This window comes from Zalophus californianus, chromosome 8, assembly GCF_009762305.2.
Source record: "Zalophus californianus isolate mZalCal1 chromosome 8, mZalCal1.pri.v2, whole genome shotgun sequence".
NCBI classification, from domain to species: domain Eukaryota; kingdom Metazoa; phylum Chordata; class Mammalia; order Carnivora; family Otariidae; genus Zalophus; species Zalophus californianus.
In genome coordinates this window covers 26,637,124-26,657,184 of record NC_045602.1, presented here as the reverse complement: position 1 = coordinate 26,657,184, position 20,061 = coordinate 26,637,124, and the positions used below count along the sequence as shown (strand labels likewise).

At 36.7% G+C, this 20,061-nt stretch overlaps 1 non-coding gene across 1 annotated transcript; it reads left to right on the top strand.

Annotated features, from left to right (window-relative positions):
- The first annotated feature begins 11,432 nt into the window (after positions 1-11,432).
- On the top strand, positions 11,433-11,567 carry LOC113938869. The gene has a single exon (XR_003525047.1). It is a non-coding gene; the product is annotated as a U4 spliceosomal RNA (small nuclear RNA).
- Positions 11,568-20,061: the final 8,494 nt, after the last annotated feature.

The following is a 20,061-nucleotide window of genomic DNA, read 5'->3' as shown; positions in this document are numbered from 1 at the left end:
TTTTTTACTTCAAAGATTTCTACACATGTGAGGTAGTCATTGAATACAAGATATTAAACACAATTTTTTCAAAAATATCAGATGACCTGAGGTTTTGCTACAGATTGATGAAGGTTTTGTGGACATTTCCTTTCCTAGTGAGAAATAAAATGGAATGATGGTGTAAAGGAACTCTCAGCACTTTGTAACTTCTCCATTTTAATGGGGGCACCTTCAAGCTTATGCTCCTGAGGAGTAGAGCACTGATAAGTACCTTCCTACTACATCATTTTGCTCAAGCACAAAATACGCAAAAGAGGACGGGGAGAGATTTATCCTCTCCCATTTGTTGGGACAAGTAGTTGTGGCTTGAACAGCTTTAAAAACTTGCACAGTATGTGAACTCTTCCAGGGCTGGATTCTTATCCCCATATTGAGTACCATTTAACTTTTTGTTTTTAATGAGATTTCCTAAGAAATGTCTAAAATGTCATTGAAAATCCTTTCATTATACTAGAAGCCACACAATTTTCTTTCATACTCTATCTCCAATGTATATTGGCTGTTCTCCACTTTCCTGTAACCTAGTTTATCTATAATCCTGTATAAAAACCTCTCCCTTGCTTTATTTTGAGGCAAGGGTGGGCTACTTACAAGGTAGCTAGTAATGAAGTTCTGGTCCAGTTTTAGTGCATACATAAATAAGGGGAAAACCATAAAAAAATACTCATAGAATAAGAGCAGCACAAATTTTTGATGATTAAACAAATAAATATTGAATATTTATTATATACTAAGCACAAACTAGCTGATAAAATTCTGTATCGATAGGACTAGAAGCATTAGATCTGGTATATAATATTCAATATTTATTTGTTTAATCATCAAAAATTTGTGCTACTGTTATTCTATGAGTATTTTTTATGGTTTTCCCCTTATTTACGTAGATAGTCCTATCTAGTCCTGTAGAATATCCCTGGTAGCACTTTAACTGCTTGGCATTTTAGAAAATGCATTCATTTTCTGTAGGATTTCTCATCTTTGGCACTATTGACATTTTGGACCAGATAAGTCTTTGTTGTAGGAGCCTGTCCTGTGCATTGTAGGTTATTTAGTAGCATCCCTGATTTTTTTTAAAAGATTTTATTTATTTATTTGACAGAGAGAGACACACAAGCAGGGGGAGTGGGAGAGGGAGAAGCAGGCTTCCCATGGAGCAGGGAGCCCCATGCAGGGCTCGATCCTAGGACCCTGGGATCATGACCTGAGCCAAAGGCAGACGCTTGATGACTGAGCCACCCAGGTGCCCCAGCAGCATCCCTGATTTCTAACACTGGGTGCCAGTAACAGTCCCTCCCCTCCTCACTCTCCTTCCACCCAGTAGTGACAACCAAAAAGGTCTCCAGACTTTGCAAAATATCTGCTGAAGGCAAAATTACACCTGCTTGGGGATCATTGAGTGTGATTGTATTTAAAAACTAAAATTTATTTAATTTTAGACACTACTGTGCCAACCTTGCTTACTTCTTACATGATGAATTTGTCTTGCACAGAGTTGAACACCTGAACCTGAGAAATACAAACCATGATGGACTTTGATTCTTAGGTAGGATAAATGAAATCGTTAGCACTGCAATTGATGGCATTTTCAATTAACTTATGAATAACAGGACAAGTACAATTAGGTATTTTTAGCTTACAGAGGTCTTTCTTAAACCATATATGGTTGATAAAAAATGTGGAATCTAAGCTCTAGGATTTCTCTTGAGTTAACCAGATGGTGTGCTTATGATCTGCCTACAAAATCTTTCCATTCTTTTCAAAAAAAAGCTATTTTTTACTTTCCACTTTAAGATCATATGCTTTTCAATTCTTTCCAAGTGAAAAAAAATAGGCTATGTTAGACACTAAAATAAACTATTACAAGTCCTGGGATTCCTGGGACTTGTGACACTCTAAGGGAAATGTCACCTACATTCATGATCTTTACTATCACATTCTTTTATCTTCACATACCATAGGTTTCTAATCTATCCTTATAATGATAGCAAACACACATATACTTATGTGCCAGACACCATGCTAAGCTCTTTTACATACATTTAAAATTTTTCCACTTTATTGATGTATAATTGATACATAAAAAACTGCACATAATGTATACAGTTTGATGAGTTTACACATATGCATACACCCTTGAAACCATTACCATAATCAAGGTAATAAACAAATCAGAATTTCAGACAGAAAAGTTGCAAAAATAAGACAAAGAGCTCCTTAATATCTTTCACCCAGATTCACCAAATGTTAACAGTTTACATTTGCTTCTCTATATCCCCTTCGTAAGTTTGTGTCTATATGTAATTTTTTTCATGAACCATTTAAAAGTTACATTATGTCATCTCTAAATACCTCAATAGTGAGTTTTTATTAAAATCATTGGAACTGTAATTAATGTAATACTATTATCTAATCTACATTCAGTTTTCACCATTTGTCCTAAAAATGTCTTCTAAATTAGAAGAAAATCCAAGACTATGTGTGCATTCAATTATCATGCTTCCTTAGCATCCTTTAATCAGGCAGTCTTTCTTCGTAGTTAAATGCCATTGATATTTTAGAAGAGCACAGGTCAGTTGTGTTGTAGACAGTCCCTCAGTTTGGATTTGTCTGATAGCTCCTCATGATTAGATTCAGACTAAGTGATTTGGCAAGAATACCACAGAAGTGATGCTGAGTTGGTTTTTTTGCTGTTGTTTTTTTTTTTTTTCCGATGCTGAGTTCTCGTCAGTGCTTCAGAAGGCATATAATATTGGTTTGTCCCACTATTAGTGATATTATCTTTAATATTGGTTAAGGTGGTATCAACCAGATTTCTCCACTGTCAAGTTATTAGTTTATTCTTTGTACTTAATAGGTATCTTGTGGAAAGATATTCTGAGACTATGTAAATATTCTGTTATTCCTCAAACTTTCATCCACTAGTTTTACCATCCATAATTATTACTATTATGGTTGTCAAGTGATGTTTTTCTAATTCCCTCAGTTCTTCCACATGACTTTCTACTTTAAAAATGACCTTTATCTATCTATAGATATACTACTGTGGTCCTGTTCTTTTTTTTTTTTAAGAGAGAGAGAGAGAACGAGGAGGGGAGGGAAGGAGGGAGAGAATTTTTTTTTAAGATTTATTTATTTGAGAGAGAGAGAGAGAGAGAATGCACAAGTGGGGGGAGGGGCAGAGGGAAAAGGGGAGAAACAGACTTCCGCTGAGTGTGGAGCCAACACGACATGGGGCTTGCTTGATCTCACAACCCTGAGATCATGACCTGAGCTGAAATCAAGAGTAGGATGCTTAACCGACTGAGCCCAGGCACCCCATGGCCCTGTTCTTTACTCAATAGGTTATATCCCTTTGCTTTTTTTTTTTATGTTCAAATTGTTACAGATTTGGTCGATGAGAGCGCCTTCAAACAGGTTCCTGTGACTCTGACATAGCACAAAAAGATGTTCCAGGTTCATCTTGTATTTTCCCTGCCTCAGACCTGGAATCAACCATTTCTTCAAGTAGTCTTGGTTCTTTTTAGTGGAGAATGGAATTTAGATGCCAAAATCCAGATATTTTGTGTGCTCAATGCTACTGGGCTGTATAAGCGGGCAAACTGGAAAGACATATTTATATACACACATGCATACATATACATACATTAACATTTAAGCATCAACTATAATCCTATGAAGTAGCTACTACTTTTATTATTTTCATTTTACAGTTCAAGAAACCGAGGCATGGAAGTTAAATAACTTGCTGAACGTCCCCCAGATAAGTGATAAGGCTGAGATTGGAACCTGGGTGGTCTGGTGGTCAAATAATTTAGCATAAATATTTGAACATAAAGGTATTCTTAGAGTTCAGAAGAAAGTTTATAATATATAATCTAAAATTCTTATTGAGTTGACTTTAATGTCATATCTGTTTTCCATCAGGGGAAGAAGGGAGTAGGGAATGTACTATTGACCTGTGAATCAAATCTAAGTTTCAGACTTGATAAATAATTTCCTCTTCCCTCAGAAAAGTGAAGGCTTGCAACTGCACTATGCCTGGTTCTCTCTTCCCCAAGTATGAGTTCAGTCCTTCAAGGATTTTCAGGTCTCATGGAAATAGGCTTCTGGTGAGCCTGCCCAGCAATCCTGTAGATGTGCTCAGACTTCAACCCAGGCTAAGCTGAGGCTCCATCTCCTGCTGCTTATTCACACTTCAACGTACTCAGGAAAAGCAAGAAAATTAATGTATTTTTTAAAGTGGAGGATGAAGAGGATCATGGATTTTTAGATAAGGCCAAAAGAAATTTATTACTTTAAAATTAATCAGGAAATACCTCATGGTGGGATATGGGGAAGTTTTTAATACTTATCCAGAGAACATTTGCCTTGCTCATGATTATGTTGCTCTAAAGGGAGAAATATATTAAGAATGACTTGTAAGCCAAGTTGAATTCTGACCAGAAAGATACACTTATATCATGACACCAGTGTGAATTTATCCTTGGAAGATATTGTAATAGCAAAAAGAAGAATGTTGAACATACATTAAACATAATACTCTTAACTTTGGGAGTGATATCATAAAAATTTTATTTTTTTGAAGATTTTATTTGACAGAGAGAGAAAGACAGAGACAGAGAGAGAGAGCGCACACAAGCAGGGAGGAGGGTCAGAGAGAGAGGGAGAAGCAGACTCTCCGTTGAGCAGGAAGCCCGATGTGGGGCTCAATCCCAGGACCCTGAGATCATGACCCAAGCTGAAGGCAGATGCCCAACCGAGCCCCCCGGGCGCCTCGAAGACAGTTGTTTTTTAAAACAAAATTAAAGCACACATGAGAGAAAACTGCCATTTGACTTATTAAAGCTTTAAAATTCTGTACATCCGGGCACCTGGGTGGCTCAGATGGTTGGGCATCTGCCTTCGGCTCAGGTCCTGGGATTGAGTCCCGCATCAGGCTCCCTGCTGCTTGGGAGCCTGCTTCTCCCTCTGCTTCTCTCTCTCTGTCATGAATAAATGGATAAAATCTTTAAAAAATAAAATAAAATAAATAAAATTCTGTACATCCAAAAATACCATAAACAAAATAAAAAGACAAGCTGCAGACTGGAAGAATATATTTGCAAATGCAAATCAATGACAAGGAATTAATTTCTTGAGCACATAAAGAACTCCATAAATCAGTACAAAAAAGACAACCCAATATTGTAAAATAATAACGATGATGACAGAGGGTATGAACAATCACAAGAGCCCTTTACAGAAAAGGGAACCTGAATAGCTAACAAACATATGAAAAATGCTCCACTTCATTGGTAATCAGGGACGTTAAAACCACAATGAAATACCAAATTACACTGGCAAAAATTAAGAATTCTGAGCATATTAAGCATTGGTAAAGATGTTAAGCAAAAGGTAAGAGGGTATATTGGTGTCTCAACTTTGGAGACCAATTTGCAGTTGATATTGAAGTAGAAGAGGTTCATGCCCTAGGACCCAGCAATTCTACTCCTAGGTAAAGTTTCCTTTAGAGAAATGTTAACTTGAGTCAACAAGGCACTATGAAAAAGAATGTTCATAGCTACATTGTATGTAATACTTGTAATACATACTTGGTAACAACCTACCCCATCTACTGGAGAAAGGGTAAGTAGGATGTGGTATATTGGTTCAAGGAAATTCTCTACAGCAGTGAAATTATCTCTGCAGCTGTCTCCCCACAGATGAAGCTGGATGCAGAGGAATACACACAGGAAGATACTATTGACATACAAACTTAAAATATACAAAATAACCATACATATATTGCTTAAGGATATATACATATATATATATATACAGCCAGGGCATTTTGATGACCTTTCCAGAGCAACAGGGCCTGATGAAGGACCACCCCCCAGCAATAGCATTCTCTAAAGGAAGCAATGGGAACAATGGAAAACTCAATGAACCACACCCGATGTAAAATTCTAAAAAAATGCATGGAAATGAGAACCACAAAATTTAGGAGAGTCTTCATTTTTGTTGGGAGGAGAATGAGGAAAATATGATTATGGAATACAAACTATTAGTAACGCTTTATTTCTTAAACTTTTAAATTTTTTAAAAGATTTTATTATTTATTTATTTATTTGACAGAGAGAGACACATTGAGAGAGGGAACACAAGCAGGGGGAGTGGGAGAGGGAGAAGCAGGCTTCCCGCTGAGCAGGGAGTCCAACGCGGGGCTCGATCCCAGGACCCCAGGATCATGACCTGAGCCAAAGGCAGACGCGTAACGACTGAGCCACCCAGGCAACCCTATTTTTTATTTTTTTAAAGATTTTTTATTTGACAGAGCGGGAGAGCGAGAGAGAGCACAAGCAGGGGGAGCAGCAGTGGGAGAGGAAGAAGCAGGCTCCCAACTGAGCAGGGAGCTGGATGCAGGCTCAATCCCAGGACCTCAAGATTATGACCTGAGGCGAAGGCAGATGCTTAACCATCTGAAACACCCAGATGCCCCTATTTTTTAACACAGGTGCTGATTACATTAATGTGCACATCTTTTTTGTAAGTCTGAAATGTCTCCTAGTATATTTAAAATATCACCTTTGTCTTATTTTCCTGACTGTAGATTCATCATGATAGAAATGTATTTCCTCATTATGATAGAGAAGTATCACCCATTTTCCAATCAAGACTTTATGTTCTAGAATTTGAGTTCTTCTCCACTGGTTGTGTGCAGGTGGGGTGGGGTGTGCTGCAGCTCCTTTGTATTTCAGGGGCTGTCATGGAAAAAAATTCTTCCAGTACTTTGTTGAAAAGGAATTAACCTGGTGCTGAGGATGGAACAGGAATGTGGAAGATACTGGTGCTTAGGATGGAAAAAGGAGTAGCCTGGTTAGAGAAAAAGGAGTCCCAGGGACTGGGAAGGGGATTGGGTTTGGGGGAGTTTTCTTTTTTTTTTTTTGTATTTAAGTATTTAATTTTATTTGGTATACACCACTCTGACTTTATTGTAATTGAAATCCAATACAGGATTTTTTTTTTTAAATCATTAGTCAACTCCACAAAGACAATACTGCTGTGGAAGACCAAAGGGGAAAAAATGATATATTTATTTACAATTCTCTATATTGTAAACATTTAATCTATATACTGTTACTAACTTATAATGAGAGAGCTTTACATAGACAAGGAAATGATGCCCACATTTCTATTCATATTCAGCGATAGCATATTAAATAGATCAGATTTTGTTTTCCATTAGCATTATGCTTTCTTTAGATAATTATCTAAACTTTCAAAAGATCTAAGTATATTCAAGTCCTATACAACTAAAACTACTAAAGCCAACATATTTGGCTTATAATTTCCTTTTTAGAATAATTTAAAGTGCTATAAGCAACCTGGCAATCAACACTTTCTATAAGAACAAAACTACCTTTAAACATTAATTTACAAGATAATATACAATGTTTATCTGGAATAGCTGAAATTTCAGCACAAGGTCACTGTCCCATGTATAACAGCAGGATTTTTTTTTTTTTGCATACCATGAAGCTCTGAAATTAACTGACGAATGACTGCCACAATGGCATATTATTGGTTTCCTACAAAAGAGGATAAGAACTACTAGTATATTCTGTCTTTTTTTTTTTTTTAGGTCACTTGACAGTAAGTTTGCATATTCAACGAGTCTACTGAGTTACAATATTGTCTACTGTAATCATTGTGGGGAGTTTTCTTAAGAGGTTTGGATGTGTTGGGGCATCTGGGTGGCTCCATCGGTTAAGTATCTGACTCTTGATTTTGGCTCAGGTCATGATCTCAGGGTTGTGAGATCAAGCCCTGCGTCGAGCACCACCCTGGTGTGGAACCTGCTTATGATTCTCTCTCCTTCTCCCTCTGCCCCTTTCCACCTCCAAAAAAGGAAGAAGAAGAAAAAGAGGTTTGGACATGTCTCTTTAAAGTTTCTGTGTCCGGAGTGGTCAAGGCTGGCCTAAGTGCGGGGGCCCTGAGAGCAAAGCAGAAGTCTCTGTGCTGTGCCAGCCTGTGGTCAGTGGGGAGATGGCAGCCAGGACATTTTGATGACCTTTCCAGAGCAACAGGGCCTGATGAAGGACCACCCCCCAGCAATAGCATTCTCTAAAAGAAGCAATGGGAACAATGGAAAATTCAATGAACCACACCTGATCCTTGGCATCCGGAGTCTCTTTTTCCTATCTTCTCAAGGGAGGAAAATAACCTCCAAAACATCAGACCAGACCAATAGTAAAACAGGAAAATTAGGTTCATAATAAGAGACCTTGTATAACCGAAGTGTTAGATGAAACTATCAGCTGGGCATCGCTATGATTCAGCTTCCAAGAAAATAAACCCTATAGCTGACTGCACTGCCAGACTTATAGGGTCAGATGACCAGAGACAGAAATCCCACTGGGTGCCACTTAGACCACATCCAGGTTTGAGGAACAGTGACTAGCCAAAAAGTACTCAGGAGTGAGTGGAGCTTTCAGGTAACCATATTCTGTGATGAGCTGTTCACAAGTATTATGACACACTTACAAAAAAGATTTGCATTCCCTATGCTTTAAAAAAAAGGTAAATGTTATATAACTATTTTATCTTATATAGGTTTCTGAAAATCAATGAACACTAAAGTATACTTAGAATAAAACTGTACAAAAGTTAAATAAAATGTCCATGTTTTAAGACTATGCATAGGAAAAAAAAAGTGTATTAGGGTTCTCCAGAGAAACAGAACCAATAGTAAATATATAAATGTATAAATATATATGCAAAGAGTTTTATTATAAGGAATTAGTTCACACGATTACGGAGGCTGACAAGTCCAAAGATATGCAGGGTAAGTAGGCAAGCTGGAGACCCAGGAGAACCAATGGTTTAGTTCCAGTCCAAAGGCAGGCAGGCTTGAAACCTAGGAAGAATTCAGTCCGGAGGCAAGAAAAAAAATGTCCCAGCTTGAAGGATGTCAGCCAGGAGGAATTCTCTCTTGGGGGGTGGGGGTTGGGAGGGCAGGATGGGAAGGAAGGAGGGTCAGCCTTTTTGCTCTATTCAGGCCTTCAGGTTGACATCCACCCACCTTATGGAGGACAATCTGTTTTACTCAGTCTACTTATTTAAATATTAATCTCATCCAAAACACTCATAGAAAAACTCCAAATAATGTTTGATCAAATATCTTAGTAAGGCCAAATTGCTAAAAATATTTTCATATTCTAAATGTTTGCTCTGATTTCCAAATTTCTAATGAAGAAACCAAGCAAGGCTTGATATGATTTTCACCAAATTACCTTTGTAGTTCTAAAACTACAGCCTGCCATTGAAGCCAAAATACAATTTCAATTACCATTATTATCAGAATTTCTGAGCTCTTCAGATATTAACTTTCTCAGAAAATTTTACCTTTGTTTGCAATCATAAATTTATAACAGCAAATATACGGTTTATTGGGAAAATACTTTAAAGTGATTCATTTAGGGGCGCCTGGGTGGCTTAGTTGGTTAAGTGACTGCCTTCGGCTCAGGTCATGATCTCAGGGTCCTGGGATCAAGTCCCGCATCAGGCTCCCTGCTCCGCGGGAAGACTGCTTCTCCCTTTCCCACTCCCCCTGCTTGTGTTCCCTCTCTCGCTGTCAAATAAATAAATAAAATCTTTAAAAAAAAATAAAGTGATTCATTTATTTATATCTTGTTTGCATCATTTAGAGATACTCAAGTGTAGTGACTTTGTGCCAAATTAAAACATCTGGAAATCTTTCTAAATTTTGGCTATAATTCCAGATTCTTCCCTAGCATTTCATAGTACTGTCTGTTCAAGATGTAATAAAGTTTCCATGTAGTTCTTATTGGAATCATCTTCCTTGGAACGCCTACAATGAAGTTTGATATTTTCCCCCAGATGTTACCTTCAGCTCCACAGCAACAATGAAAGCCATTAAACTATTTTAAAAATTGTGATATTTTACCTTTTAAGTAAATTATTAGAACACTTTTATGTGTAACAATTGAAGCTTTGCAGTAATGATTGAAATTTACGTTGTTTTTGTCAGATATGTTTTATAAGTGAGACCATAAATTTAATTGCAAAGTCTGTATTAATGAGTTTTATTAAACATTTCATGCCTAAAAGTCTTTCTTTGTACTTAACATTAACACGACAGCAGTTTGTGTTAACAATGTGAATGGTACTTTTAAAATATTTTTTCTTTGATCAATTGAAACTCTCAGGTGAAATTTATAGAAGACACTTTCAAATTCTTTATAGTTGAAAATGATATATGATCTTTTTAATCTTCTCATTGATGACTGCAAATCTTTGAACTATGACCTTTAAGTGAACGTGATTGCTTTTTGGATGAAATATGAGTTTAGCACTTCCAATCTTCAGCACTACATTTTTTTTTCTAAAGATGAATTTTAGAATTGTAGAATCTGCTGCCTTTTTTTTTTTTTTTTTAAAGACTATTTATTTGACAGAGAGAGACACAGCGAGAGAGGGAACACAAGCAGGGGGAGGAGGAGAGGGAGAAGCAGGCCTCCAGCCGAGCAGGGAGCCCGATGTGGGGCTTGATCCCAGGACCCTGGGATCATGACCTGAGCCGAAGGCAGACGCTTAACGACTGAGCCACCCAGGCACCCCCAGCACTACATTTTTGATCACTGTTTGCATTCATCATTCATATCACCTGCAATAAGTCATGTTTTCATTTCAGAAATGAAAATCACTTGTTTTATTTTATATTAATTCTTGCACAGTATCAAAAGACATTTCAGGATGTTTCAAGAAATGTTCTAAGCTAGAGTTCAGTATCATATTTTTCCACAGTTTTAGAACATGAACATTTATGACATTTAAAAGGAATGTAAAGAAGCTTACCAACATTTTGCTGACCCTTCTTTCTGGGTGTTTTTTTTTTTTCCTTCCCTCTACAATTTACAAGGTTTAATTCAAACACAATATCCTTATAGAAAGTATGCATGTTACAAATGTACAGCTTGATAAATTTTCACAAACTGAACACACCCATATAATTAGCACCCAGATTAAGAAATAGAATATAACAGCATCCTAGATGCCCCAATCCCGAACCCTCTTTCAATTACTTCCTTCCCACTAAAGAGTAACCAACATCCCGTTTTTGTACTTTACATAAATAGAACCATAAAGTATATATTATTTTGTGTCTGGCTTCTTTGCTAAGCATTCGGTTTTTGAGATCATCCACCATTTTACATGTATAGATCTTTCAGTCTAATTATATTCTATTGTATGAGAGTGCCATAACTTGTCTATTTGGGTTGTTTCCAGTTTTGTATATTATTAATGGTGCTGTTATGAATATTCACTCTGACCAATACAGTACCTAATAACCACAGGTGACTCAAGTTTAAATAAAATTAAATTGGAGCTTTGCGCAGTGGCAGTATCGTAGCCAATGAGGTTTATCTAAGGCGTGATTATTGCTAATTAAATAAAATTAAATTGAAAATCAGGCGCTTCTGGCTGGTTCAGTCAATAGAGCATGGGACTCTTGATCTAGGGGTCATGAGTTCAAGTTCCATGGTGGGCACAGTACTTAAAAAAAAAAATCACTTTCTCAGTTGCATTAATCACATTCCAAGTACTCAAAAGCCACATAGCTACTGTACAGACAATACAGAATACAGACTACTTCCATCATTGCATAAAGTTCCATTGCACAGTGCTGAATTTGTGTTGGTGTGCGTATGGAACTGCTGGGTCACAGGGTATGCACATGCTCTGCATTAATAGCAGAGAGTATCAAACAGTTTTGGGGTATCCATTACTAATATTTTGTTATAAATTCTATTTTAAAATACTAAAACAATGTATTTACTTTTCACCTAAGAATTACAATGCACTACAAGTAAAACCAGGGACGCCTGGGTGGGTCAGTCGGTTAAGTGACTGCCTTCAGCTCAGGTCAAGATCCCAGGGTCCTGGGACCGAGCCCCGCATCGGGCTCCCTGCTCAGCGGGGAGCCTGCTTCTCCCTCTGCCACTCCCCCTGCTTGTGTTCCCTCTCTCACTGTATCTCTCTCTGTCAAAAAATAAATAAAATCTTAGAAAAAAAAAAAGTAAAACCAAATAGAAGTAGCAACTATTAGGGCATGAAATGCTTCACAGGTAAAGCACAATGTAGCAACATTATTTACCATGACACAGGACAAGCTAACAGATGTTGCACATGTTTCTCCTATGCCATTACAACAAAAGATCCATTATCAATGTCACAACAGAACAAATCTCTATCAGAATTTACATAATTAACTTCAGTGCTAATGCAGTAACAGTAATACTATTTACCAATGGTAGGATGCATTTCAATATTTTAACAATTGAGACAGCCATGCTCACGTTTATCGGTTAAATCAGATCTGCTCATAATCTGAACTAACACTAGATATTACCAATCTTTTTAAGGTTTGGCAATCTGAGGGGCCAATGTTGTCTCTGTTTAAACTGCATTTAATCACAAATGAATTTGTGCATCTGTACATACTCATTGGTCTTTTTTTTTAAGATTTTATTTATTTATTTGACAGAGACACAGCAAGAGAGGGAACACAAGCAGGGGGAGTGAGAGAGGGAGAAGCAGGCTTCCCACGGAGCAGGGAGCCCCACGTGGGGCTCAATCCCAGGACCCTGAGATCATGACGTGAGCCAAAGACAGGTGCTTAAAGACTGAGCCACCCAGGCGCCCCTCATTGTTTTTGAAAATCATTTCTCCCCTCTTGGATTGCTCATTTATATCCCTTGCCCATTTAAATTATATTCTTTTACTATTATATATTACATAATACATGATTGCCCATGTATGTCCTTTGGCCATTTTAAATTACTAATATTTTTATTAAGGAAATTAGTTGTCTATGTAAGTCTTACAAATATTTCTCAACTTGTAGTTTATCCTTTTTTTAAAAGATTTTATTTATTTACTTAGAGAAAGAGCATGCATACAAGCAGGGGAGAGCGGCAGAGGGAGTGGGAGACGCAGGCTCCCCACTGAGCAGGAAGCTGGGAAGCAGCTTGATCCCAGGACCCCAGGATCATGACCTGAGGTGGGATCATGACCGGAACCGAAGGCAGACACTTAACCAACTGAGCCACCCAGGCACCCCTATCCTTTCTTATAGAATCATTTCAAATGACATGTAGTCAACTTTTTAAATCTCTTCCTTTTCGGTTTTTGTTTTCTGCCATGCTCTGAAAGCCCTAATTTCTCAAATATATGAAAAATTAATTCCTGTTTTTTTCTGGCTTTTGTTTTTAAAATATTTGATATATCTGTAATTTACTTTGGCATAAAAAGTGAGGTGCAGATCCAGCTTTATATTTTTCCAACTGGCCTGCCATGTCTAAGACACTACTAGTTACCTACCTGGCATCCAATCTCCCTTACTAACAGAACTGTGACTTTGTTTAGGGCAGTAATATGCCCAGCTTAAAATACTTTCCCAGACTCTTGCAGCAAGGGTGGCCAAGTGATACAGTTCTGTCCCAAAATATAGGGGAAAGTCACAGAGTGCCATTTCTAAATAAGGGCAACTTTGACTGACATGATCATTTTGGCCTCTTTTACCTTTCTGCTAGGAATCTAGATGTAATACCTAGAGGTGAAGCAGCTACCTTAATACAATGAAAATGAAAGCCACCCACCCAAGATGGTGGACTATAAAGATAAAACGAGCCTGAGTCCTTAATGACATTAAGTTCCCATATTAGTCCTGGATTATATATCCTTGGATTTCTTATTATGTGAGAAATATAAACTCCTATTTAGTGAAGCCATTGATCATAGGGTTGCCTCTTTTAACCATGTATGTTCTCATCTGATGCAGTATCGCCACTTATTTAATAATTCATCTCTCTTTTTAGTAATCTCTACACCCAACGTGGGGCTCAAACTTACAACCCCAAGGGTGCCTGGGTGGCTCAGTTGGCTAAGCATCCAACTCTTGGTTTCGGCTCAGGTCATGATCTCGGGGTCCTGGGATCGGGCCCCGAGTCAGGCTGTGTGCTCAGCATGGAGTCGTCTTGTCCCTCTCCCTCTGCTCCTCCCCCTTCCCCCGCTCACATTCTCTCACTTTCTGTCTCTCTCTCAAGTAAATAAAAATCTTAAAACAAACAAAAAACAAAAACAAAATCACAACCCCACGATCAAGAGTTGCATGCTCTTCTGACTGGGCCAGCCAGGCACCCTGATAATTCATCTTTTTATATCAGTTTGATATGCTATTATCATATACTAATTTCCCATAATTGGATATATTTCTGGAAACTCTCCTGTTTCATTGATCTAAATGACTTCAGTAATATTAACCCGCTAACATATTAGCTAATGTTTACTGAATACTAGGACAATTCAAAGAACAACCCCTTGAGCCTTAATTACTTAATATTAATGTGTAGTACTTGAAAGCCTAAAATTAACAGTGGACTTTAAAAAGTGGAATAGAAAGGATTAAAAAGGAAAGCAAAGATGTTTCTGTTATTTATATGATGGGCTATGGTAAAAGGCAACTATACTTATGTTGCTAAGTGGCAACACTGCTATTCCATGTTGTAATGAAAAGAACACTAGGATTTGGGGTTTGGAGACAAACAACTGGTAGGTCAACAGTTTTGTTTTAGACAATCCTCCCTTAGGCCTAATTTCCTCATCTGTATAATGAGAAATGATTATACTCATTAGATGATCTCTAAGACTTTGCCTAATTTTAACACTCTTCAAGACTAATGATTAAAGTTTTGAAATTCACTGGATGTGGATTTGAATTCAGGATTCAATGATCAGGTTTATGTATTCAGTCAAAAAGTACTGGGGATAAACTGATGAACATGTCAGAAAACGTCACTATCCCAGGGGAGCTTGCATTATAGCGGAGAGTAATAATAACAAAAAAGATGGGAAGTGATGGGTGCCTGGGTGGCTCAGCCGGTTAAGCGGCTGCCTTCAGCTCAGGTAATGGTCCCAGGGTCCTGGGATCGAGTCCCACATCGGGCTCCCTGCTCGGCAGGGAGCCTGCTTCTCCCTCTCCCTCTGCCTGCCTCTCTGCCTACTTGTTCTCTGTGTCAAATAAATAAAATCTTAAAAAAAAAAAAGATGGGAAGTGATAATTTACCTATGTTAAATGTGTAACCTGTCTAAAACAATTACAAAAGTTTAAGACTGCATTATAACACATGTGCAGAAAAGACATAAAACATACAGCTTATGATATTAAAAACCAAACACCCATGAAAGAAGCCCTTCTCATGACTTTCCAAATAAAAACCTTCTCCTTCCCCATTAAGGGTAACCACTAACCTTTTATGGTGGTCACTTTCTTATTTTTTTATAAAAATGACTTTGCCAATGGGATTGTGGTAGCAGTTGTACAACTATACAAACTTACTAAAAATCATCAGGCTGTATACTTATGATGGATGAACTTTGTGGTGTGCAATATACCTCATTAAAACTGTTTAAAAAAGACTTTGCACCTCAATATATATCTCTAAACACGATCACTAAATTATGCCTGTGTTTGGACTTCATATAAATGGAGTCATACAGTATAAATTCTTTGGCTTCTGCTTTGTTCACTCATAACGCTCGTGAAATTCTCCATGTTCTTACATGTGGTTTTAGTCATTCATTTTCATTGCATAACATTCCACTGTCTTATTAAACCTATTTATCCACTCTATGTTGATGGACATGCTGTTTCCAACTTTTGCCTATTATGAATCATGTTATTATGCACATGTCTCTTGTGGCATACGTACATGCATTTCTGGGTATATATCAAGAATAGAATTGTATATCTTAGCTTTTAATATTAAAAGCACGTTTCTGATACTAACTATACTTCTAAACAAAAGCCCTGACAAAGAAAACATGTCTCAGAATGTCAGGTATGGAATGCTGCCAATTTAACCTGTTCAATTTCATGAACTACTAAACTTCAGCCAGATGGGTTTTCATTTCCTTCTACATACTCACTATTCCCTCTGTCTAGATAGTCTTCCCTCCCATCTCTGCCTAGTTAACTTTTACTTTTCCCTAAGATTTTAGCTTAAGCATCTTTGCCAAAGGGAAGGCTTTTCTCATCTAATTCTTCAATTATACATTCCCTTGCTACCTCAGACCTATATTTATTTCTCCATTTGTTGCAATTGTTTTACAATTTGTGAAATGAATTGCCTATCTCTCCAACAATACTGGCCCATTAAAGTTGGGGTATGCATGTATGGTTTTTGCATATCACTGTATCCTTGCACCTAGCACAGTATCCAGCACATACAAAGGGGTCAATACTTGATGAATATCTATCATCTCTTCACATACAGGATACCCAATTCAAATGCTGTTTCTTCTGAATGTTTTGTTCTTGGGGCCAACACCAATACCATCCTTTGAAAATAAATTTTTATTATGCAAAGATTGTCCTAAGTCCCATGGGGCAAAGAAGATTGAATATGAGGGACTTAGCACCTAGGCCCATCATCATAAAGAATAATTCTGCGTAAGGATTACAAAATATGGAGTGTTTCATCATCAAATGGTACATACTATTTAAGTGATACTTCATATAGCAACTGATTAATTCCACAAAAGTGAGTAGGTCATTATAAAATCAAGCAAAAATATGGAATTTCAACCATTTACCTTCAACAATGAGTGCTTATTAATGTGAAGAGCAGCAATCCACTTTTACATTATCTTTTTTTTATCACCAAATGACAAATTTCTCTCATAACCAGTCATTCTGTGTAATTGATCCTGTATAAATACTTTGGTAAGCTTTTTTTACTTGTTCGGTTTTTAATAAGAATTGCTCAGTGGCAACTATTGCAGAAAAACCAACGTTTCTGTTCTCAATACACCTAACTTATATTCCAAGTGTTAATTTATAAAATTATTACAGGTAGCAAAGTTTACTTCCCCACTATATTAATAATCTTCACGTGCTCTAATTACAAGTTAAAAGCAAAAATTTTATAAAACATACTTTTCCTATTAATATCTAACTAAAAAAAAATCTCAGTGACAGCATTAGTATACCACTGAACTATCCAGAAGGGATGTTTAAGAATTATTTTTCAAGCACTTGCATACTATAAATATCTTCAAAGTAAAAACTTGTGGATATTGAAACTGAAAATAAGTTGAAAATAATTGAAACTGAAACTAAGAGAAAAAACCAGGATTACTACCAACACACAATGTAAAATTGGGAATTATTTTACTAATACCATTTTTTAAAAAAAGGATTTTATTTGGGAAAGAGAGTGCGCATGTGCGTGGGGAAAAGGGGCAGAGGGTGAGAGAGAATCTCAGATTCACAGCTGAGCTCAGAGCCTGATGCGGGCTTGAGATCATCACCTGAGCCAAAATTAAGAGTTGGATGCTTAACCCACTGAGCCACCCAGGCGCCCCTTTCTAATGCCATCTTAATCATCCTGACACTCTTTCCTTTAATTAACATCTAACCATGCTGCAACCTCAGCATATCAAAAGAATTTCAAACGAGAAGCCTAACCTTAAGCTTCATGTTTAATAATATACCTTGTACAGGGAATTCTTTCAGATCACTACACTCCATAGAGACATGGTAGTGTCTAAACTTTATACCAGTTTGTTACAAAGAAAATATATTCACGGGCGCCTGGGTGGCTCAGTTGGTTAAGCGACTGCCTTCGGCTCAGGTCATGATCCTGGAGTCCCGGGATCGAGTCCCACATCGGGCTCCCTGCTCAGCAGGGAGTCTGCTTCCCCCTCTGACCCTCTTCCCTCTCGTGCTCTCTATCTCTCATTCTCTCTCTCTCAAATAAATAAATAAAATCTTAAAAAAAAAAAAAAAAAAGAAAATATATTCACAAGTGGAACTTTCTTCAGAAAATATCATGATTTGAAGTTTAAAGACGAAGAATGTTTAGCTTTTACTGATGTCAAAATCTTATTTTGGGATTTATTTAAAAAGTGGCAACAGATTCTCAAACATACAAACTACTTCCAGGAAATCATACAAATGAGAAATAAACTGTAATTCAGCTTCTAAAGGGAAATTAAAGGGTGCCTGGGTGGCTCACCTGGTTAAGCATCTGCCTTCAGCTCAGGTCATGATCCCAGAGTCCTGGGATCAAGCCCCGTGTCGGGCTCCCTGCCCAGCAGGAGAGTCTGTTTCTCTCTTTCTCCCTCTGCCCCTGCTCCTGTACTCTCTCTCTTGCTCACTCTGCCTCTCAAATAAATAAAATCTTTAAAAAAAAATAAAGGAAAATTAAAAAGTAGTATAAGGTAAGATGTAACACAAGGGTTCCATTAAAGAAACCATTTGTGAAAGAGGATGGTAAAACACTATTTTTTTATGTTATCAGAACAGAGAATTGTGGAGAGTGATTTTTAGCTCTATTAAGGCTTATTTCAGATTGCCATACCATGCAACCAGAAAGAACTGTATTAACACAAGCCTCTGATGTGTGTTGTTCTCATTTGTTGCAAAGAACAACACAACAAACCCAACTTGTTCAACTACAAACAAAGAAAAATAAAAAAAGACTTGTATGAGGGGCACCTGGTTGGCTCAGTAGTTAGAGCATGCGACTCCGGATCTTGGGGTTGTGAGTTCGAACCCCAAGTTGGGTGTAGAGATTATTAAAAATAAAACCTCAAAAAAAAAAAAGAGTTGTATGGAAGATATTATAAAACTTAAAAATGTGTTACCATTCCCTAGAGCCTAAAACAGGCTAAAATATGCATAAAAATGTAAAAGGTAAGTAAATAACAATCATCTTAAAATATTCAACTACTTTTGCTGAATATGAAAAATATTCTGTTTTTATTAAGTTTGTAGAAGCACTATTTTATTCAATGTTTAATTACATTGGAATTTTAAAAAGTAAATTTGACTAAATTTGAAACAAAAATATCCACCTCATTATTTTAAGTCAATGCAAATTTTCACTAATTTAAAACTCTATATTAGCATTTTAATATTTGGGGAGTTTTTGGAAACATACATTATTATATCTAAACTGTCTTATAATAGACCTTAGAAATAAGCAAGTTTAATAATGGTTCATAAAACTTTATAAATATTCCTAACTTGTTTATTAATACAATGAAAATTATATAGAGATTTTGATTTTTAATCAAAATTTCAATTATTTTACAATCAATTTGAAACAGAAGTAAATATTTCTCATAATTCTCCTTTTGAGGATTAACATTCATGATTGCTACAACTGATAACACTTAAAACACACACACACACACACACACACACACACACACACACACTATCTGGCTAGTTCTGTCTTAAAAGTACTACTGAACTAATATTAGGTTGGAATCATGATTTAAAATCAGTATGACTTAGAAAATATTATTATATAAAAATTCAAGGAAAGGACATTGTCATGATCAGTTTATCGTTAGCAGTACTGTGTCTTGTACAAATTTACAAATTGTTTCCAAACTGACAAACTGTTTTAACTATTTTGCTCATTAGTACTTGAAGATGTTGTCTGAACATGAAACACTATAAACTGTATCTATATAGACCCTAAATAGGGTAGTCCTCACGACTAAATGCTAATATTTTTAAATATCTTTTTAGAACACAAATACCTTATTTTACATTATTAGGTAATAAACATGACCCACATACATAAACTTTTCATTCACATCTTATAGAAATGATAGCTTAAAAAAATTAAACCATTTTTTGATAGAATGGGTCCCAAATTCTTTGACTTATTGCTTAGTAAAATACTACCCCGATACCAAATCCCCAGCTTCTTAGGGAAGATTCCAGGGTCAACACTATGAACATCAACTATAATAATCCACTATAAGAAAGTACTGACCTCAGAAATTTCTTATGTGTGACAAATGTTTATTTTACAGTTGCTGCTTCTGTAGTTACTGATCCTTCCTCACAATTTCATATTATTTTACGTTCTCGAAATTCTATCCCTCCGGTGCTTCTGTAGCGCTAAGCTTGTTTAAAAAAATTGGTATATGTAA